Source organism: Saccostrea echinata, unplaced genomic scaffold (genome assembly GCF_033153115.1).
Source record: "Saccostrea echinata isolate AGI-Se365-2 ecotype Australia unplaced genomic scaffold, CSIRO_AGI_Sech_v1 ptg000113l, whole genome shotgun sequence".
Lineage (NCBI taxonomy): Eukaryota > Metazoa > Mollusca > Bivalvia > Ostreida > Ostreidae > Saccostrea > Saccostrea echinata.
The window spans coordinates 217,227-241,343 of record NW_026889862.1 but is presented as its reverse complement, the minus strand read 5'-3'; the positions used below and the strand labels follow the sequence as shown (position 1 = coordinate 241,343).

The 24,117-nt window shown below is 35.3% G+C and overlaps 1 pseudogene; it reads right to left on the bottom strand.

Moving 5' to 3' along the window:
- Window positions 1-10,801: 10,801 nt before the first annotated feature.
- Window positions 10,802-23,444, bottom strand: LOC133177278 (uncharacterized; annotated as a pseudogene).
- Window positions 23,445-24,117: the final 673 nt, after the last annotated feature.

Here is a 24,117-nt window from a genome sequence, read left to right as displayed (position 1 = left end):
AGAACTGGATTACTCATAAGGACAGATTTGTCCATTCAAAGTTAACCCTCTTTTGTAAAAGATTTGTAAGTGGACTAACTACTGAGGAAAAATTTGGACAAAATTTTCTGTAAAACCCAGCCATACCCAAAAAACCTCATTGACTTCTTCTTGTTTATAGGAATCGGGAACTTTGCAATAGCTTCCACTTTAGCCATAATGGGTTTAACATAACCTTGACCTACTTTGTGACCTAAATACTCTACTTAAGCATGACAAAATTCGCTCTTTTCAAGGTTCACAGTTAAGTTTGCTTTAGCTAGAATGTCGAACAATGCAAGCTTGATTCGGAGATGCTCATCCCATGTGTTGCTGTATATGATGACGTCATCGATATAGGCTTCACATTCCTCGAGGTCTTGAAGAAGGGAGTGGATCATCCTTTGGAAAGTAGCTGGTGCGTTTTTCATGCCAAAAGGCATTACTTTATACTGATACAGTCCATCTGATGTAGCAAAAGCAGATATTTCTTTTGCTCTTTCTTTTAACGGCACTTGCCAGTAGCCTTTCAAAAGGTCAAATTACTGACAAATTTTGCGTTTCCAATTTTGTCAATACAGTCATCGATTCTAGGAATTGGATATGAATCAGTTTTTGTGACAGAATTCACCTTTCTAAAGTCTGTACATAATCGGTAGGTACCATCCGATTTTGGTACAAGAATACATGGCGAGCTCCAGTTACTTTTACTAGGCTCAATAAGGTGATGGTCCAACATGTAATGTACTTCTCTTCTTAGGTACTGCAGTTTTATTGGATTTAGACAGTAAGGATGTTGTTTGATAGGCAAAGCGTCGCCCACTATGACATCATGACAAGCTGCATTAGTTTTCTTTGGAACATCCGAGAAGATTTGATGATACTCATTCATCAATTTTTTAACTTGTTCTTTTTGGTAAATGTTCAAACGGGTACTCTGATAACAATCTTTCTCATTCATCTCTACACTCACATTACTTTCAATACAATTTTGAACAGTCTTAGCATTGGCTAAAGTGGAAACTGGTTTTACAAAATTTCGGTCACACCTTTCAAAGTACTCTTTTAACATGTTAATGTGACAAACCCGTTTGTCTTTTCGTCGACCTGGTGTCTTAACTACATAGTTTACATCACTAATATTGCTCTCAATTTCATAAGGGCCGTAATATCTGGCCTGTAAAGGATGAACAGGAATAGGTAAAAATACAAGAACCTTATCACCTGGCTTAAAAACTCGATTTCTGGCATTTTTGTCATACTACATTTTCATTTTCATCTGAGAACTCTTCAGATTTTCTTGTGCTAATTTACAAGCATTGTAAAGTTTTTCTTTGAAATCAGACACATAATCTAAAAGATTAAGATCACTAGTCTCAGTAAGCCACTTTTCCTTCAATAATTTCAAAGGACCTCTAACCGTATAACCAAACACTAATTCAAAAGGACTGAACCCAAGAGACTCCTGGACTGCCTGCAAATAGTACAAGATGAACCCCTTCATCCAAGTCTTTCTAATACTGGTAAAAATAGGTCTTCAGCATTGTTTTAGGGTTTGATGAAAGCTTTCTAGCACCCCCTGGGACTCAGGATGATAAGCAGTTGATCTATACTGCTTAATACCTAACTCATGCATAACTTGCTGAAACAACCCTGACATAAAATTTGAGCCTTGATCTGACTGAATTGCCTTAGGTGCTCCTACAAAACTGAAAAACTTAGTTAGGGCCTTAACTATGGTTTTCGCCTTTATATTCCGAAGGGGTATGGCTTCAGGGAATCGAGTGGAGGTACACTTTATGGTAAGTAAATACTGGTTCCCTGACCTAGTCCTAGGCAAAGGTATCTTTTGATTCGGTTTACCTACCATCTGACAAACATGACATGACTTACAAAACTCCGAAACATCCTTTCTTAGCTTAAGCCAACAAAAATGACTTAAAATCCTATTACGAGTCTTATTGACACCTAAATGACCTGCCATAGGTGTGTCGTGAGCTAAACTTATGACATCTCGACGATAAACAGCTGGGACCACTATCTGGTGAACAACATGCCACATTTCATCTGGGGAAGCGTCAGGTGGTCGCCATTTTCGCAGAAGGATGCCATCTTTCATAAAGAAGCATTCTCCAGCTTTAGTGGCCTGTTCTGGTGGAAGTGCCCTCTTACTAAGTTGGATGATATCTGGATCTTTATGTTGTTCAGAAAGTAACTGCTCTCGGCTGAGGATGTCCTTGTCTTGGTTTACTAGTAGATTTGACTCAACTTCATCACCACTACATTTTGGTAAAGGTACATTCTTCACCAGCTTTTTGATATTGTGTGGCTCCATGCTTGTTTGAGTGCCATCAAGATCAGAAAAGAAAGTGTTATTCAAATCAATGTCAGTAGAGGAATTTTTCCTGTCAGAGGCTTGAGTATGGTCAGCCTCCATTTCTCGTCTTCTGGCCATCGCTCTAGTAACAGTACAAGCTGGATATATGTCATCGTCTTCATCATTACACATAACATTTGAAGTGATTTTCTCAAAAACTTTAGGATCTGGTACAACTTTTCCACCATCTAGATCGTTGCCTAGCAACAAAGAAATGCCTGGAACGGGAAGAGTAGCTCGAACACCTACGGTAACAGGTCCAGTAACTAAATCTGACTTCAAACAAATTTTATGCAAGCGAACATCAATGACTCCTAGCTCCACGCCCTGTAATAAAACTGAACCACCAAAAGAAGTCTGCTCAAACAGAGGAAGCACGCCCTCTAACAACAAAGTCTGTGCAGCACCAGTATCTCTCAAAATCTGGACAGGTTTAATTTCGCTAGAATCAACGAGTGAAACAAATCCCTGAGACATAAAGGGCTTATAATCCTCCATATTTCAACAGAACTGGACTTTGAACCCTGAACATCAGGAGTGTCAGAACAAATCGAATCGAAACTAAGGCTTTCTTATCACCTCTAACTGCCGCACAAGCGTGTGGCTGTGTTTTGTCAAGGTCATTTTTTTCTTAAGTTTAAAGCATTCACTGATCAGATGACCTTTTTTCTTACAATAACTACAAGTAGGAAGCGACCCTATTCCAGGGGTACCTTCAAAGCGTCCTGGACCGGACTTAGAAGCACCTTGCGCTGGAGACTGGGGACTTGTGGAAGACTGAGACCTCGAACTACTCTTTTTATATGTGTCTGAATTTGTAGAACTATTGCTAGTCTGAGATCTTGTAACAAGATTCTTTTTATGAGACAGAATATAAGTATCAGATATGACTGCTGCCTCTTCAAGAGTTTTCACATTCTTATCTTCTAGATGTGTTTTCAGATCTTGAGGAACACATTCCTTAAACTCTTCTACCAGGATGACTTGACGCAAATTAGCAAAAGTTTTATCAAGTTTCTTAGATCTAAACCAGTGATCGAATAAATCTTCTTTCTCTCGAGAAAATTCAACAAATGTTTGATTATCAAACTTTCTATACTTTCTGAACTTTTGTCTATACGCTTCGGGTACTAATTCGTATGTTTTTAATATCGCTGTCTTGACCTTGTCATAGTCTGAACTTTCAGCTACCCCTAGTGCAGAGTATACCTCAGCCGCTTTGCCAATCAGTACACTTTGTAGCAAAGTTGACCAAACATTCCGTGGCCATCTGAGATTCTCTGCGACTTTTTCGAATTGCGGGAAATATTTGTCCACAGATTTTTCTTGAAATTTTGGAACTAATCTGATATTTTTTGCTGCGTCAAATTCAGTCTTGACAAATGACGGTTCTGTTTGGTGTTGTAATCTTAACTTCTCTAACTCAAAGTTCATTTCACGCTCTCTTTCTTGCTCGTGTCTTTCTAATTTTTCTAACTCAAATTTCCGTTCACGCTCTTGTTCTTCTCTTTCTCTTTCTCGTTTCTAATTATTCTCGTTCAAATTGCATTTTCTCTAACTCTGCTTGATGCTGAAATTCTGACATTTTATAAGGTTCTACCTCTGATTTAACAATATATTCTGGAAGATCGTATTTTCCAAAAATGTTTTCCTCTACTAGTTTGTTTGCAACCTTAATTCTAATGTCTTGCTTTCTCAGAGAAGATTTAACATCTAACCCAAGGTGCAAACCTAACGCGATCAAGTCATCCTTTTTTAACGTATCAAAAACCTGAACACTTGGTGAGTTAAGAAAGTCTGTGACCGAAAATACCATGTTGATTTCTGCTGGCTTAGTATTAATTTAATTCAATGAATCAATTAACAAAATTCTTTACAATAAACTTAAAACTGCAAAAGTGCAAGAAATTCTTTATCCCGGACGAGCCCCCAATTCTGTTATGGGTCAGAATAACCCGAAATGCCAGCAAAAATCAATCACACAGTTTAAACTTAACAATGATTTATTTACAGTAATATATAAAAATCAAAAAGTACAAACTTACAGCAAAAATTCAAACATACATACAACAGAGTGTCCGTCACTACACACAATGTTCCAGTGAGAGTATCCTATCCCAGTCTCTTTGTACTCTGTACGCCAGACGATGAGTCTTCTTTTACGCCTGTTCTTCTTGTACGCCTGTTCTGACCATGCTTACAATTGACCTTATATTTATACCTTAACATAAATCTAGAAAATTCTAGAAATTGTAAATGCATGAGGTTACTAGAACATTCTGGACATCCACCAAATGCAAGAATGTTCTAGAAAAAAAAATGACCATACATGTTGACCACTCTGGAATGTTCCAGAAGTTTCCCACTTAATATAGACATGATGAAACAATACAAACATATTAAGTTACAACACACCACACAACACCATGATATCAGAGCTATTTCAGCGCATTGCTATGGATATTGTTGGTCCGCTCCAGCAAGTCACCGACAGAGGAATCGATATATCCTCAATATCATAGACTATGTGAACCGGTATCCAGAAGTTGTAGCACTGCAAGGAATTTAAACTGAACGAGTTGCAGAAGCACTTGTATACGTTTTCAGTAGAATTGGTACTCCATCTGAAATGCTTACAGATCACAGTTTACATCTGAGGTTATGAAAGAAGTTAGTCGATTGCTTTTATTCAAAAGCCTAACTACAACGCTATATCATCCAATGTGCAACAGCCTGTTGAAAAAATCAACAACACGTTGAAGCAGATGTTCAAGCGCAAGTGCGCTGAACGCAATAAAGACTGAGACCAGTACCTCAACGCACTACTCTTTGCTTGTCGTGAGTTAACTTAAGAGAGCCTTTGATTTTCACCCTTTGAGCTACTCTATGGTTGATCGGTGCGTGGGCAAATGAAGACACTCAAGCAACTTTAGACCAAGGAAATACCAGGCAAAGAGATGAAGACTACATACAAATACATTGAAAATTTAAAGCAAAAGCTTGAATAGACTTGCACGATTGCTCATCAACAAGTAGAAAAAGCAAGAAAGCATAACAGAAAACATTACGAAAAAACTAGTGATCGAAGGATGAAAGTTGGTGACCAAGTACTTGTTCTTCTCCCGACAAAGTCAAATAAATTCATGCAATGGCGTGGACCTTACAAAGAAGAAGGTACGGTTTAAGCTTTATTGTGCCCTAAATATTTAATGTTTTCAAAAAGTCTTGAAACTGGCTAAAATATTAGTTGTGTATATGCCTTTGATAAATCAGTAAAGAATATGGCATGAAGGAGTACCATTCTGGAAATATGACGTCATTAATGTGATGCATTTCTCTACTTTAAATAGATAAAAGCCTCATTTCAAAAGTTTATTTTCCCTAAGAAAATAGTGTGAAAATAGCCGTTGCCTACTTTAATTTTCCAATATGTTATGTAAAATTCTTTGAAAAATCACATATCTCAAAATCCTGGTGGGCGTTGCCTGTGGGCAATATTATCTGAAAGAGAAAATTAGTGTCTTCTGCAACTTTTCAAGAAAATACAGGAAAATGCACAAGTTTATGACGACACAATTAGCATTGATAAGGTCAGGTTAGAAAAATGATTTGCATTATCTTTTTGCATGGAATTTCAATGATTCAGGAAAGCATGAGTTTTTTATTTTTTACATCACTTTCACTTTTTGAGAAAAACACAGGCATGATTTGTATTGAAACCGTAACTTATTCTTTGTACAGAAAATTGGCGATATGGATTGCAAAGCTAAGATGGCAAATAAACTAAAGACACTTCACGCCAATTTGTTGAAAAAACTTCATTCCTCGTAAGAAAATACACTGTGTAGTTCTAACAACTTGCGCCATATCATTAATTGACTTCAGCAAGGAGGGAACACCGGATGAGCAGAATTTAATAATGCTACAATCAGATACTCAGACAGAAACAGTGTCAGATTTACGTTTCAATAAAGGACTAGATGAAGATAAACTAGAATCGTATGCTGATGTTCTCACTGACGTTCCAGGAATGACTAAACTCATAAAGCACAATATTGAACTGACATCATCGGATCCTATACGGGTGAAGCAGTAACCTATTCCTTTCAATACTGGGCGTGTCATTAAGGAAGAAGACGAGAAAATGTTAAAGTTGAGAGTAATAGAACCATCTGTTTCACCATAATCATCACCGGTAGTCATAGCCAGGAAAAGGGTGGAACAAACAGATTCTCCATAGACTTTCGTAGACTAAATTCTGTTATCGTTTTCGATGCCGAGCATATGCCGAACACAGAAAGTATATTTTCAAAGATGGCAGAGAAGAAGTACGTCTCGTATTTTGATTTCAGTAAAGGATACTACCTATGGAAGATGACAGTAAAGTACTCCCAGCCTCCTCAACACCGTCTGGTTTGTATTAATTTCGTACTATACCATTCGGGTTAGTTTTTAATCAACCCTTTGATATTTTTATGAAAACATTTTACTTGCTTACTTAATCCTCTTCATGCAATCGTCGCAAACCACGGTCCTCTCCTATTCTGGCCGTGTTTGAATGAAAAGAGAATATTTCGCAGTTCATTAAAATATTGACCAATGCGGGTAAAGCATAGGCGGATAATGAACTTAGACGCGACCTTTCAATACCCAATCACAGTATACAAAACGTTTCTTGTATATTGTTGATGTTAGTTGTTGATTTCAATTGCGATGGAAACCAATATTGTCAGTGGTTGAATATGACGTCACAACATAAAGGTGCACATATTGAAGATTATGACACTTTTTGTGATCAAGTAGCCACGGGTAGGAGAGAGCTATATGCGGACTCCGGACCGTGGCTTGAGACGATGTCTATGTGCTGGTCAACATATTTTTTTTCTGGTGAATTTTTCATGTACCTTTCTAAACGTATATATTTCATTGGGGGAACTCAAGTGCCAAATATTGTTGTTCTAAGTAAATGTGTTTAAATAATAAATATTTCACTTTCGGTTTAAATTTCTAGAATTAAAGAACAATACTTTATTGAATATCATTTCTTTTCAAAACAAGGTCTGTCGCCATATGTTTCTGTTTCCATGTTAACGACGATTAATATTTCATGCACTACTTATATGCTTCTTGAATATAGTAATGTTATTACATTTTTATGATAATAGTTGCTAAATAATGTGTTAAAACAAAGATTATTGTTAAAAAATTACAAAATTTCAAATTTTGGCCATATGGACTAGTTGCTACATTGTAACAACATTAATTTAAAAGTGTCTCCATGGCTACCATAAAACTATACTATTTGTGAAATTCTGAATTGTGAAGCTATTCGTGTAATAGGTTAGTTTTGCATATTTTAACTTTCAGCAAAAACTTTTAAAAATTGAAGTCAAGTTTTCAATTATTTTGGTCACAAATATTTTTTGTTTGTGCTTTTTTCCGACCACTGCGCAATACGTTGTCATGGCAACCCAAGTATTATTTCATTTATTTAATCTTGAAATCCAGACAAATGTTTTCATATATAATACATGTATCTTCAGGTGTGTATTTTTAGGTCACCTGAGTTTACTCAGTTGACCTATTGCTATCTGTTTTTGTCCGTCGCCGTGTGTTGTGCGTTAACATTTGAACATTGTCAGCTTCTTCTCTGAAACCGCTCAACCATTTTCAACAAATTTTGGCATATAGCATCTATTGGTGAAGGGAAACAAAAATTGTGAATTTCATGGTCCCTGCCCTCTGGGGCCTGAGGGCTGAGGACAAAACCACTAAAACAAATGCAATCTTTAGAAATCTTCTTCTTTTCTCCTAAATATCAAACAGTCAAACCGTTGGCATAATTGTAATAAACATTATGACGCATCCTCTAAAATTGTGAATATCATTGTATCATATTGTGAATACCCCTAGGGTCAGGGGTTCTGGTGCTTTGTTGGGGCTCTATTGATTTATTAGCAAAAATGCATTAATACTTTGAAAATTTTCTCCTCTGCCTCTGAGTACTTAGCAAACAAACTAAATGCAATAATATCAATGTAAATGTATTAAATATTATTACATGTATAAGTAAAATAGCCTTTTCTTTTCTCCTGGGTATCCAGGAGGCAAACAGAGCACTCAGTTGTAGTAAGAGAAGCAAATGAAAGTTACAGCCCTTTGCTAGATTATGTTAATCAAGAAATCTGTGTATATAATCTAATTAACAGGTTATTTGATTGAGTGAGAATACAAGAAAGAATGTTATATATATATAGAAACAATATAAACATGAATGTTTTGTTTAAATGAGCAAATCATACTCAAAGTGAGCTTCTTGCCTGGACAACAATATAAAAAATTTACGTAAAGTTTATTTATATATTTAGCAAAAGTTGAAAATGTACACGATATGTTTACACTGAAGTGATATGTTTGACAGTGGATGAATTATTATCAGGTAAACTCAAGGCTGACAAGAATAAAGTTGAACAAAGTGAGACAAAGAATCACAGCGAGCCAGGGTGACTTGTTGTAATCAGTGAAAAGTCGCAAATAGCAACGTTATATAGCAAAGTTTCTGTGTACTGAATTATAGCACTAGGCAAGTGACATATATTGAATACCTTACACAATAGCCAAGTGTTCATTTTATTTGTATATTTTGCATTCATTATCATCCCTTTAAGGCTTCGGAAAACCAAGTATGATCCCAAGGAGATCACTCGGGTCTAGCAAGCTACAATAAGCAAGGGTATTTTTATGCCCCCGGATCGAAAAATCCCGGGGGTATATTGTTTTTGTCCTGTCTGTCTGTTTGTCTGTTTATCTGTTTGTCTGTTTATCTGTTTGTCTGTTTGTCCGTTTGTCTGTTTGTCTGTTTGTCCGTTTGTCTGTTTGTCTGTCTGTCTGTTGTCAACTTTAACCTTGCCCATAACTTTTGATTGGTTGGAGCTATGACTTTCATATTTCACATGTGTATTTCTTGTGACAAGACCTTTCTTTGGGTACCATCATATTTGACCTTTTGACCTTGACCTTGGAGTTTGACCTACTTTGCAAAATTTTATGAGACTTTAACCTTGGCCATAACTTCTGAACAGTTGGTGCTTGGGGTTTCAAACTTCACATGTGTATTCTTTCTGACAAGGCCTTCCTTTGGATACCAACAACCTTGACCTTGACCTTGGAGTTTGACCTACTTTTGAAAAACTTTAACCTTGGCCATAACTTTTGAACAGTTGGTGCTTAGGGTTTCAAACTTCACATGTGTATTCGTTGTGACAAGACCTTCCTCTGGATATCAACCACTTTGACCCTTTGACCTTGACCTAGGAGTTTGACCTACTTTTGAAAAACTTGAACCTTGGCCATAACTTTTGAATGGTTGGAGCTAGGGCTTTCATACTTCACATATGTAATCCTTGCGACAAGACCTTCCTTTGGATATCAACCACCACTTTGACCCTTTGACCTTGACCTAGGAGTTTGACCTACTTTTGAAAAACTTTAACCTTGGCCATAATTTTTAAATGGTTGGTGCTAGGGCTTTCATACTTCACATATGTAATCCTTGTGACAAGATCTTCCTTTGGATACCAACCACTTTGACCTTGACCTTAACGTTTGACTTTTATTTAAAAAACTTTAACCTTCGCCATAACTTCTGAACAGTTGTATCTAGGTCTTTTAAATTTCACAGGTGTATTCCTCGAGACAAGACCTTTCTTTGGGTATCAACATTTCTTATCTTTTGGCCTGGATTTTGACTTGCATTTGAAGAAACTTTAACCTTCGCCATAAGCTGCCATACGGGGGCATCAGTTTTCACAAACACATCTTGTTTATCAGGTTTTTGAAATACTTGGGCAACATTGCTTCGTCTATCAGTTAATTTTGTTTTATAATTCTATGGGTCCTTTATAGTGTTGTATTACTCAGGTGACCTTTAAGGCCCTTGGTCCTCTTGTCTATTTAGGAAGCCTTTTTGAAAAATCTTATTTCAGCCTTTAAATTTAGCCAAAAATGCTTGAATGTGAAAGGGTTAAACAAAAGAATGCCAGTTGCTTGCATATAAATTTAATGCCTATTGGGCTTTTGAGAAAAATCCTTAGTTTGTTTTCTTCTTTCGATTTAAGAAACAGCAGATGTCATGTTTTCAGTTTGTTTGAAAGTGTTTATTAGTGACCTCCGTTCTCATCAATTGGTCACCTGTGTTTTTACAAAATAACCTAGCTGCTTCTTCCCTTGGCCTTTGTCTTGCTAATAGAAGACTAGGATTTTCTTCATCATCACCTTAAAATATAATGCAAAGATATCTATGTTTTTACATTAAAATTGCCAGTATTTAATTTAATTTATATGTATGAATTTAATTTTATTTACCTTTTTCCTGTGACAGAGTTTTTAGAACTCTCTTCCCCAAGTTCAAAGCTTCAGCTTATCAAAAGATTTTTTCCAGATTCCTTTTTCCTCATACAATCCATGTATATCATCATTCAGTTGTTCTATTCCGCTGTACTCTTTGTCTATGTCTGATCTTGATACACAGAAATGTAATTCAAACTTTCAAAAAAATCAAGCAGTTATAGTTTTTAAATGAAATTAAAGGAATCTAGATATAGGTTTAAGATGAAAATAAATAAACGTAAACTTACAATGCGGATAACTGGTTTACAAGTGGAATTATACCATCTTAATACCGTCCTTGCCAAATTGTGCTCATAACAAAAATGTTCTCTCTCTAGCCGGTCTGCAGTCCATTTTGATAGTTTCCGTTGTATTGATAGACTTTTACAGACATCAAAAAAAAGAAAAAGATAGATAGATAGATAGATAGATAGATAGATAGATAGATAGATCTCAAACACACATATACACATTCACATAAACACACATAAACACACACACATACCCTCCCTCACACACACACACACACAGCCCTTTTCAAAAAATACAAACTTTGCTTTTGCTTGCTTTTACAAATTTATCATGTCGTTAATAGATTTGTTATGAAACACAATAAACGCTTAAATTTTTCTTTGAAATATTAACTTTAGTTGTAGGATCAATTTTGCAACAAAACAAATCCAATACAATGATTCTTTTATAAAGCATGAAATATTTGTAAAATAACTCACGTGTAGAAATTATTTACAAGTTCTTGATGACACCGTCGAGTAGAGATGCATCACTTGATTCTAGTGACTTATTACACATAATATGTCCGACAGTGAAACCGTTAGGATGAGCGCATTTTCATCAGTTTCAATTTTGCAATGCTGAAGATTCCCAATTTTATGCGAATATCTCTCTTAGACGTCAAATCGCGAGAACAATAATTTGCGATTAGAGGGTTGGTCAGGAGATTGTATATGGATTTCAGCATCATGAAAATAAAAGTGAGTAATCTTATTTCGCGAGAGTGCTTTCGTGAGAAAATACGCGATAAATAATTTTTTTCGCGTGTATTAAGGAATCTATAGTAATTATCATACAAGTATGTACGCTCCCAAATGACCTTTTCCATTCTGCTTATGACATTATATCTTTCAGTAAACTCCTTTTATCCTGTTTTTACCTGTTCACTGCGAATCGTATTTCTATTTTCAAACGCCGTTTTTTTTACCGTACGGTTACCTTTGGAGGGGGAGTGGTAACTGGTCTTAATAGTAATAGACAGTGTTATTTTTAATCGTCAGTAAAAGAAATCATTATTAAATAAATAAGTGTCAATATTGAAAAAAAAAAGATACCATTTATCGTGTGGACATGAAATACTATTTATTTTTCTGGCCAACATATTGATGTCCACAATATTCACCTCTGCAATTTCTGGGGCTCCGTGATTGTATGCCCTGTTCACAAATTTGTATTGTTTGTAGACTTTTTTCACCCTTTTTGTTACGAAAATAGAAGAGGAAATTCGAAAAATGATTGTGATATAATTCCACGGCATGGAGTAGATTTACTTATTTTTGTAATCTGTTTTTCTTTAATAATATTTGAAATAAGAATAACACCCCTCAAATTGCAATTTAAAGATAAACCCTAACCCATTGCATGTACATTATAAGGCTACATGTACATATATACGTTTACACTTAGATATTTCTCCACAGATAAAACATGAAAAAGAAATCTGTCGTAATTCATGTCGTAAGTGTTAGGTCTAAATAATCTGCTCTCATTTATTCTATTCCATTTTGACATAACTTTAAATGGTAGGTGAGAGGGGGGGATTGATTGCAATTATGGCAAATTGAGATTCTGTGTACCCAAGTGCAAGGTCGACAGAGGTAGTCCGTACATTCTTGAATTTCAGGCACAGGTTGAATATCAGGGGCGAAGAGTTATCACTCTGAGCTGCAACATGAAATTCTTCTTTCCTCTCCTGATCCCAGTCCCAATCACTGAAGGAGAATAGGGCTCAAATAGCCTCTAGTTCTACATTTATGTTTGACGTCATATCGCTTACAAGTACGAAACAGCAATGGAGATTGAAAAAAAAATATTCATGTAGTCAAGGTTTAATTATTTACTCTCAATTTTTTTTCTTTTTTTTTTTGGAAATATATTACTAACCAATATTACAGCGATTTGATTTTTCTTGACCAGAGTGTATACAAAGGAAATATCCACGCGGTCAATGAAAGCGGTTGACGCATGACCAGGTAATTGTTTCCAAAACATGCAAAGTCAGATTTCAGGTAGCATAGGTAGCTGGTCTGTCAATCAAATCAGTAGCTATAATTGTTTTTAATGATTGACAGGCGGTACATTTTTTTTTATCTTGAATAGGAAGATGGGGGGGGGGGGTTACCGTACAATTGAGTGTTTAAAATATATTTAAAACAAAAAAATACAAAAAATAATTCTCTAACTTTGCCCCGAGCTATTTAAGTGACGAAAATATGACGTTATATACAAAGTCAATCTTACTGAGGATGCAATAGATAATTTTGTGGCATGGAAACTGCATTAAATCCTAGTTTGTAATTTTTTTCCAAATAAGTTGTTTGTCTTAGCCACCGTGTTGTTATGTACCGCAAAGAATTATTCGGAATTGGAATTTTTCACCGAGTAACATCAAAATCTTAAAAATGTGTAGATTTTAACCCAAGGTTTCTCAGTTGTTATAGGTTTGATAGATTTATGGATGGACTGAAAATGAGTTGCTGGAAAGTAATATTGTGATATACAAAAGACATAATGACGTCAGTAAAGTTGTTTCCGTACGTTGTGATTATCGTATATTTTAATATTTCATTTATTTAAAATAACTTATATTTGAATGAAAACCTAAGACAAGAGTCAAAATAATGGGTGGTATTAGTATGTATAAGTTTGTTGATAACTTTTGATTATTGATGATTTTATAGCAGCAGTGCCACTACTTTTGGAACCAGACCCGTATTTTATCATATTTTTAGGTCACCTGAGTCACTCAGGTGACCTATTGCTATCTGTTTTTTAACATTTGAACATTTTCAGCACTTCTTTGAAACCGCTGAACTAATTTCAGCCAATTTTAGCATATGGCATCTATGTGTGAAGGGGAACAAAATTTGTGAATTTCATGGTCCCTGCCCCCCTGGGGCTTGAGGGGTGGGGCTAAAACCACCAAAATTAATGCAATCTTTAAAAATCTTCTTCTTTACTCCTGGACATCAAGCAGTCAAACTGTTGGCATGATTGTAATAAGCATTGAGACCTCTACCAAAATTGTGAAATTCATGGCCCCAGGGTCAGGGGCTCTGGTGCTAGGGCGGGGCTATATAGATCATATAGTGAAAGTGCATTATTTCTTTGAAAATCTTCTTCTCTACTCCTGGGTATTATTGAAACAAATTAAATACATAGTTATGTTAAGCAAGAGTGACTCTACCAAAGTTGTGAAATTCATGGCCCCAGGGTCAGGGGTTCTGGTGCTAGGGAGGGGCTATATATATCATATAGTGAAATGCATTATTTCTTTGAAAATCTTCTTCTCTACTCCTGGGTATTATTGAAACAAATTAAACACATAGTTATGTTAAGCAAGAGTGACTCTTCCAAAGTTGTGAAATTCATGGCCCCAGGGTCAGGGGCTCTGGTGCTAGGGCGGGGCTATATATATCATATAGTGAAAGTGCATTATTTCTTTGAAAATCTTCTTCTCTACTCCTGGGTATTATTGAAACAAATTGAATACATAGTTATGATAAGCAAGGGTGACTCTACCAAAATTGTGAAATTCATGGCCCCAGGGTCAGGGGCTCTGGTGCTAGGGCGGGGCTATATAGATCATATAGTGAAATGCATTATTTCTTTGAAAATCTTCTTCTCTACTCCTGGGCATTATTTAAACAAACTAAGTACATTGTTATGATATGCAAGGATGCCTCTTCCAAAATTGTGAATTTCATGGCCCCAAGGTCAAGGGTTCTGGTGAAAAAAAGGGGGGGCTCTATTGATTATATAGTGATAAAGCAGATTTTGTTTGAAAATATTCTTTTCTGCTTCTGATTAAAAAGCAAAGAAGCTAAGTATATAGTTATGATGAGCAAGAGTGCTTCTTCCAGACTTGAGAATTGCATGATCCCTGGGTCAGATGTGTTGGTGTAAGGGTGGGGCTCTTGATAATGTGGTGAAAATGCATTAATTCTATCAAATAATCCTGTCGGCTACTAAGTATTAAGCATATAAGCAAAGTGATTACTTATGATGAGCAAACCTCTGGTCCCAGGCAGTGGCTCTGGTGTTTCTCGGTGGGGAGGTAGGGGGCTCTGTTGATAATGTAGTGAATCTGTAGTAAAAATGCATTATTTTCTATAAAAATCTTCAGTGCACCTTGGCATATCAGAGGCAAAAAGAGTAAAAGTTTTAATAAGGAAGGATATTTTTACCAGATTTTTGAACATCAGGACCATTTGGTCAAGTGTTCTGGTCCAGGCCAGGGCTCTATTAATTTGTATTCTACTGAGAGGAGTTATTCCCCTTTGCCATTACTTTTGATCACAGGTACTTGTGGACAGGACCCCCCCCCCCCGAATATACACCACAGGTCAACAATATTTTTATGTATTTTTTTAATAAATTGTTCTTCTAGTACACATTTACAATGTATTCCATAAGAAAATTCCAAAAACATAACGCAGAATTAACGTTTTACTAAAAAATCATTCACGCGGTATTTTAAAATAGAGAAGGTAAGTCACTTCCATTTGTTTACACTTGACCCCTCTTGGATATCAGGCCCGAAATATCATTAACCTAATACATGTCACGAAAATGTGTCATGATATCTTGTTTCGGTAGATATTTTTGTCTTTAATCGTGCTATTTAATTACCCAGGCATTCCATAATAATTCGAGTGTTATAGAACTAAGGGAAAAATTAGAGGTCTACGAAAAAGTTCGGGAACATTTTGATAAAGAAGTCGAAATTGATTCATTAGAATTAAATTCTGCTGAAGATTTTCGAGATGAGCGAGGGTGGTCGTCAATATTCCCTTTAAAGGATGTTATCACCGATACCAAATAGCGGTTTAAAAATCGCTTAAACATGATAATCTTGACATGTACCCCCCCCCCTTCCACCTCGGCCGCCTTCCCCTTCTGCATGGACATGGAATTTTCATTAAATTTTGTCTGCGGAAAGGTGGATATCCGTTAAATTAATGTAGTAGTAAATATAATATTTAGAATGATAAACTAGTTTTTAAAAAAAGTAAAGACAGAAATGTGATTATTTAAAACTGTGCAAAAAATCTTCTTTTTTTTCCATTTGTCATGAATTCGCTACATGTATAATCAATATTGATTAATTTGGGGACGGGGCTGTTCAAGTCATTACAAGTTACAGTGTTGGAGAAAAACAATTGACCGGTTGATGAATGGTTGTACAACCCATGCAATATTTAAACGTCAAAAGCTACGTAATACAAGTTGCAAAGTCTTTATTGTATAGAAGTTAAGCTTCCGTTTGTTCAATTAAAATAATAGCAGCTTGATATATATGTAATCAAGGCCAGAAATAAACTCAGCAGTGCGACGCGAAAGTAAAGAAGAGCATGAAATTTATTTTTTTAAAAAATGGGGTTCGGATTTTCATTCTTAAGAATTAATATTGAAGAGACTCACACTTAAATTCTTTGGCAAATGATAATCATCGCATAAGAATATTAAAAAAAATACACATAATTATTAAGCTTAATATTATCGGAATAAATTGCAAGCATGTCCAGGTAGAAGGGGAATGGGGGGGGTCCTTTAAAGGGAATATTGACGACTACCCTTGCTCATCTCGAAAATCTTAAGCAGAATTTAATTCTAATGAATTAATTTCGACTTCTTTATCAAAATTTTCCCGAACTTTTTCGTAGACCTCTAACTTTTCCCTTAGTTCTATAACACTCGGAACTCGAGAGTTACACGCTAGGTGTCGTTTTTGCATCACTTCCGTAATTTCTACTTTGACATTTCCAAATCTTGTAGCATTTTTCACGTTTGACGATGAATACTCGGATTATTATGGAATGCCTGGGCAATTAAATAGCACGATTAAAGACAAAAATATCTACCGAAACAAGATATCATGACACATTTTCGTGACATGTATTAGGTATATAAATGAAATTTCGGGCCTGATATCCAAGAGGGGTCAAGTGTAAACAAATGGAAGTGACTTACCTTACCTATTTTATAATATCGCGGGTATGATTATTTTTAGTAAAACGTTAATTCTGCGTTATTTTTTAGATTTTTCTTATGGAATACATTGTAAATGTGCACTAGAAGAATAATTTATGAAAAAAATACACAAAAATATTTTTTGACCCATGGGGTATATTTGGGGGGGGGGGGGGGGGTTCCTGTCCACAAGTACCTGTGCTTTTGATAATTAATCACTGTAAATAATGTACTTGAAAGGTTATAAGAATAAGAGAATTATGCAAGAATTTTTATTGAATGATACAAAAAGTACTTTCATAGTTTTAATGAACAGGTAGACTTGTAAGTAATAGATGAATAAAAATGAGACAAAAATAACTTGTCTTATAAAATGTTCATCAAAGACCGAGAGAGGCCAATGTAAGAGATTTCAACATGGAACTAGTGCTAATTGTAACGGGAACCGTTACAGATGTTCCCCAAACGGCTCCCTAATCCCCTTTGATGCCCCATTCCCTACAAGCTTCAATAAATTAGACAATACATTTGTAATATAGATGGACACTTTATTTTTAAGGGTATTTCATTGGAAAACTACTCCGATATAGCCATATGGGTATTAGCTAATCAAATTTCAGCGCATATGCTTGCACATGTTTTATACATTTTTCACATTAATTTTCTTATAGTGTCTCACAATACATACATTTGCGTTAAATATTAAAGAATCACATTGAAAAATAAGAGAGATGTAACCCTTTAAGTATTAGCCAATCAGAATTCAGCATACGCGCATGCATGGCCTTGTATTTAATTTTGATAGTATCATAATGTAGGAGCTCTATGTGCCTATCCATGTCGTAAATTTCATCCTGTTTTGTTGAACACCAAGGGAGTTACAGACATTTAAAGTTTCAGCCAATCAGATTGCAGCACACCTGCATGCACATGTTTTCAAGAAATTTCCGATATAACATGTTGTAGCACCTTATAATATATACTTATATTCTAAATTTCAAAGTATTTTGTCAAAAAACAAGGAAATTATTGAGATTTTTGTATCAGCCAATCAGAGAAGACCGCACGTGCATGTGCGTGAGTTCACGCTAATTTGACCATGTTATCTTGTCTAGACGACTAATATATCTTTATATTTTGAGTTTCAAAGCAATTCATCAAGAAATATAAAAGTTACGGCTTCATCAAGTATATCAGTCATTTCACTCATTGCACGCGCTCGCACGTGCATGCATGTGCGTGCAAAATGACCTTCGTTCAGAACACCTACACAACATGCCTATTAACTCTAAAATGGTTTCATGTCAATCGGATGAGTGGTTCTATGAGAACACTCCCGGACAAAAAAGTACCGGAGAAGAAAGTAGAAAAAAAAAGAAGAAGAAGAAACAGAGTAAAAACAATATGTTCCCAAACTTCGTTTGGGGAACATGATTAAAATAGTACAGAAGCACTGATAGTTTGTTAATGTACTGTATGGTGAGAGTGGTAAATGGGAACAGATTAGAACCTAATTTATGAACTGTTAATGAATACAAGAATAATTATCTTGTTGATCCTGATCACCCTATTTTTCTTGCTTTTGGGCAACAAAGCTTCACCTTTCAGTTCATAATATACTCTATGGATCATATAATTTGTTGTGTTATACTCAGGTGACCGTTAAGGCCCTTGGGCCTCTTGTTTATGCAACTTGTCAATAATTTATTTCATTCAAACAAAATCGGAAAAACTGCCTGAGGATTCATTCCTAGTTTTCGCTTAAAGTAATGGTGAATGACTGCATTTATATTACTCATCAGTTGTAGTTCATGAAGTCCTTTTTTTTCAATTATCACATTTTCATTTTTCAAGAATACCATTACCTGTTTCCGAGTGTTGGATCTTTGTCTGTATTTTCGTTATGACAGTCTTTGTTGTCGTTTCTCTACTACTGGAGTCTTTTTGAGTCTGGATTGTTCTACTGTCTATGTTTCCTAGAAAGAAAATTTCGTCGAATTAAATGTCTTTGTGATCAATATATGGTGTAAGCCACAAGAAATCCGTGTTTATTGAGTTTTTTTCCCCACGAAATTGAGATGTTTACGTTTTCAGGTAGCTTCAGTATGAATTAAAAAAAAAAACAAAATGTCAGAGTCAATCTCCTTTTAATTCACAAGTCATGATGATGTAAAAATGACATATTTCATTTTAAAAATCTCAAAATCAAAATATATAGACATAATGAAAATTAGGCTAGTTTTATAAGAAAATGAAAATATGAGATATAAATAGTTATATCAAGCAAATACATAATATTGATCTCTGGAAATTTCAATCTATATGGAATGTGGTAAAATTCTATATGCAGATCAAATTCTTGTGGAAAAAATTCAAGATTCAAGTGCAGAAAGGTTAAGATCAAATACATCTTATTTTCTAATTAGACAGAATTTCACAGTTTAGAAATTATGAAAAATTATACTTTTTTTCTTTCAGACAAACTGAAAAACAAAGAAATATCTAAATAAATATATAAATAAAGTTTACTTTTAAAAAAAATTTCAATTTCAGGAAAGTTTGCATAAAGGTCCAATACAATTCTATACCGGTCACCGTAGCCTAGTGGTAGGGCGATCGGGGGGTACGGGTTCGATTCTCGTTCGCCGCACCCTAAGATGCGCGTAAACATAGACCTATGCTCGGCACTCAGGGCCAATAAGCAGTGAGGGTTCTTTATCGTGCCAATGCTTATCATCACCTCTGAAAGACCCTTGACCCCCACATTTAGTTCGCTTGGCGAAGGAACAGTCACTATCTATGTTTACGCGCATCTTAGGTTTGACGGGGTGCGGCGAACGAGAATCGAACCCGATCGCCCTACCACTAGGATGAGAGAAAGGGCTTCACCGGCATCCGGTGACATTTCTATATGAGTGAAAAATTTTTGAATGGGACGTATAATAACATAAAATCAATCAATCAATAAATTCAAGTCTACATTGTTGAAACAAATTAACTCTCTGGCACACCCAACTTCTTTGAACTCTTATTTTTTCTGGATCGATTTTGATACGAGATTTTGGACCCAGATGTCTAGGGCATGACTCTTGACTGTCAGATGTATCCCTGCAGAATTGTTTTATCTCATCCTAGAGATACCACTGCCTTGAAAAATCAAGACCTTTTGGTTCAATTACTGATGGCAATGATTGTTTGAATGTCAAATACTTGCTGGTCTCTCTTCAAAATGTTGACAGGATTTTCTTCGAAGCTGCAATACATCTTAACATAGACAAATCCTAAACTACCTGCAAAAAATTTATAATTGTAAAATTTTGAGGTAGAAGGTAGTTTCTGTAAGAATGGATCAAAGAAATATGACCAGTTATGCAATGTGACTGGTCTGTCAATATCAATGATCAGCTGGGGTATGTTGTGACCATACTTCATCAATAGTTTCTGCAGTTGAGTGTCTCCACTTCATCTTCCAGATACCGAAATGCAACTCCGGACTCAATCTAGTAATCAGCTTCCATAAATGAGAATTCAACACTACGATGACAGCCTGCCAAAACTCTCCAAATGTCGTATCTATAACAAACCACATCAATATAAATATATATTGAAGAAGTATAAGCTTTCCTGAACCTGTCTGACTTATCAAACTAATTCATTTAATAATGCACTAATTAAAGCATTAACAGCATCCATTGAAATCCATTTATATTTGAAATTTATTATCATACAGTGTAATAGTTTAATTTAATTCTGAATCATTTTTAACATGTTAAATATTGTTTAAAATTTACATGAAATGTTACAATGTTCATTGTGTAATGATGTAAAAGATTAATTTAAAAAACTCCAGTGATTATTTGACCTATAATATCACTTTGAGAAATTATCAAGTAGGCTTGGTAATAAAACAGTTGCTAATATTTCATTGCTACTCAGGGCATTGAGTCATATTATTGTCCGATATAATGGGGAAGATCTAAAAAACTGTTGCCGTTGGTCTTTGGAATAACAATTTGACTATTTCCCTCTATTCCCTCTATTGACGTTATATAAGAGCATAACCTGACATGAACAATCTGATCACTGCAATGAACTAGATATCATTGAGATAGTGGCCATCTCAAAGGGCCCCGCTTTCTGCAATAAACATGAAAATGTAAGGTAGCTGAAAAGGGTTTATTTTCAAGAGGAACACTTGTGTACTATTAAGGGATGTGTTGTTTGAGTCTAAAAGGCTTCTATGTCATCCTTGTTATAATAAAAAATGGCACAAAAATCGGGAGTGCTCCATACCCTCTATCAAAAAGCGGCACAAAAATCACGAATGTTGCATATCCTCTATGAAAACTGTTGCATATTCTCTATCAAAATATGGAGTCAACTGGTAAAGTTTGAGGCTGACTGGACTTAAGAGAAAGAAACCATCTACCGAACAAAGATTTTAAACAGAGAGGCTATTTTTGACCTTGACCTAGAAATTTTGTTCAAGGTCACTGCACATTCATTGACCAGTGGCACTCTGAGAGTGAAGTATGAGCCACATTGGACCAAAAAGAGAGAAGGTATGCTCCGGACAAGGATTTTTCATATAATTCTGCTATGACCTTGACCTTAGACCTAGAAACATGGTTCAAGGTCACTGCACACCCTTTACCCAAAGGCACTCTGTGGGTGAAGTATGAGCCAGATTGGGCCAAGGAGAGAGAAGATATGCTCCGGACAAGAGATCTCGGACGGACAGACGGTCGGACGGACAGACTGATCACTACAGGGCGCCCGCAGAGCGGGGCCCTAATTAGAATAGAAAAACAATACTCAATATATTGAATGTTTGAAATATTTATCGTATAATTTTATTATTTCTGCTTTGGCCAGCACAATTATCCATCTGCAACACAATTAACATTCCTCTCTCCAAATCCCCAACACTCAATGTCCCCAATGATGTAGGAGGCTGCTCCTATGCCTACCTCTTCAGCCTCATCAACCAGATGAAATCTTTGTACACCTATTACAAAAATTAAAATAATTGTTTTATTTGCAGCCTGTGAGTTAATTTCCCATATTTTTTCAAACAATTTCTGCCTTATGTCTAATATTTTTTTTTACCTGCTCCTTCTGCACAAACAACAAAGGTTTGGCACTTTCTAGGCCTCTTAAAAAATGTGTCCATACTTCCTGTGCATGGGAAGGATAGTGGACTTGTTGAGCAAAGTCACCTTTCTCTGTAGTATTCTCTCTGTTCCATAGCTTTGTCCAGGTGACAGGTATACCCTTACATCATGGTCTTCTTTTCATCCTAGGACAGATTCCCTGCATTAGGGATGTTGTGAACATATCTCTGGCATTAAGGACATAGATCAGTAACTGGTTTCATGATAAGAATAGGTGACATTTGTTCCAACCATATTTTAACTCAATTGTCTTGAAAAGTAATTAAAAAAAAGTTGAGAAGACTATCACATTTTAAACAATGCTAAAAGATCATATAAACTATGTACTATATGCATTTATATTTATTTATATCATCAGAGATAGCTTCTATAGATGTCAAGTTTAAAGCTTAATAAGAATTATCAAACAATTAGAAATCAGAACATTACAAAATTGAGTTATTTTTACAAAATTGTGTATACATACCTATTATTCTGCATCTTTGCTGCTTGATTGTAAAATTCCAAAACATCAAACTTTGTCTTATCAGAAGGAAGCAACAAAACGACTTTGCTATTTTCATTCGAGTAGATCGGCTGTCTGCCTGGCAGTGGGAGTCCATTCCTCAGAGTATATTCCCCCAAGAACTGACAAACATGCTTTACATTAGTTACACTGAGTGCATGTTTAGGCATTTTTCCACTGTTTCCACGAATCCTTGGCTTTATCAAGAGAAGAAGCTATGTTGTTTAGCTTAAATTTTCCAATACCATGTCAGAAAAGAAAAGTATCCCGACAGACCTGCTGTCCCGCAAAATAATACTTCTGTGCTACTCTTTCTCGTTCTCTTATTTATTTATTTATTTATTTATTTATTTATTTATTTATTTATTTATTTTTGCTTTTTTACTCAGAGACTCATAGACTGAGGCCAATATGTGCCAGATTTTCTGTGTGCTGCCAATTGACCTTTAACAGTTAACACTAGTTCCTCACTTGACATTTCTTGACACTGTTGTCTGTATTCGAGTATGTGACTGAATTCAATTTTTGTACTATACGGAGAACTATTTTACCAGTTTACTGCAACACAATTCGCCTCATGTAGGTCAATTTATCTGTGCTCTAATTGGGTGTCTAAATCTGAAAAATTACCAGTAATGTTTGTAGCTCGACTTTCCTCTTCCTCATCATCGGATGATAACAAGGGTACAAAGTGAGTGATTTCCGAAATACAAAGCATCTAAAGAAGTAACTTCATCGATACAAAGTTCTTCTTCTTAAGAACAGCAAAGCCATGATTGGTCAAATTGATATATTGCATATGCTCTTATGTCCCCCTCTATAATGTTATAGTGAGCAATTGCATTTTAACTCCATAAACGGGATTGGTCTCTATTGATGTACAGGTTGCACAATTCTCTCACGTGGAGAATTTGACTACATCTTATAAGAGCTCTTCAGGGGTAAATATAGAGAAAAAATTTAAAAAAAAAAAAAAAAAAAAAGATAAAGCTGTAGGTTGATAATTAAAATGTCCAAGAAAAAAATGATAAGAAATTTGATTACCAATATTTTCAAAATTTTAAAAATAATTTTCAGCAATGTCCATAATTGAACAATAAAAATATTTACAAATGTGAGGCATGTGCGAATTTTTTTTTTATTTCAATGCACATGACTTTTCACTTTAAAGGAAAGACAACACTTCATAAACGTATGGGTAGTTTTGACGTAGCGAAAAGACGTCACAATAAAATATATGACGTGAAATGAACAACGTTTTCTTAACATTTGTTTTCTTTTAATGTAAACCCCATAAAATGAATAAAACAAACAAAGACTTACATAATAACAAAGATTTTTTTTTCTTTTTTAATAATTATTGTCTTTGAATGATGACTTCATTCTGTTTA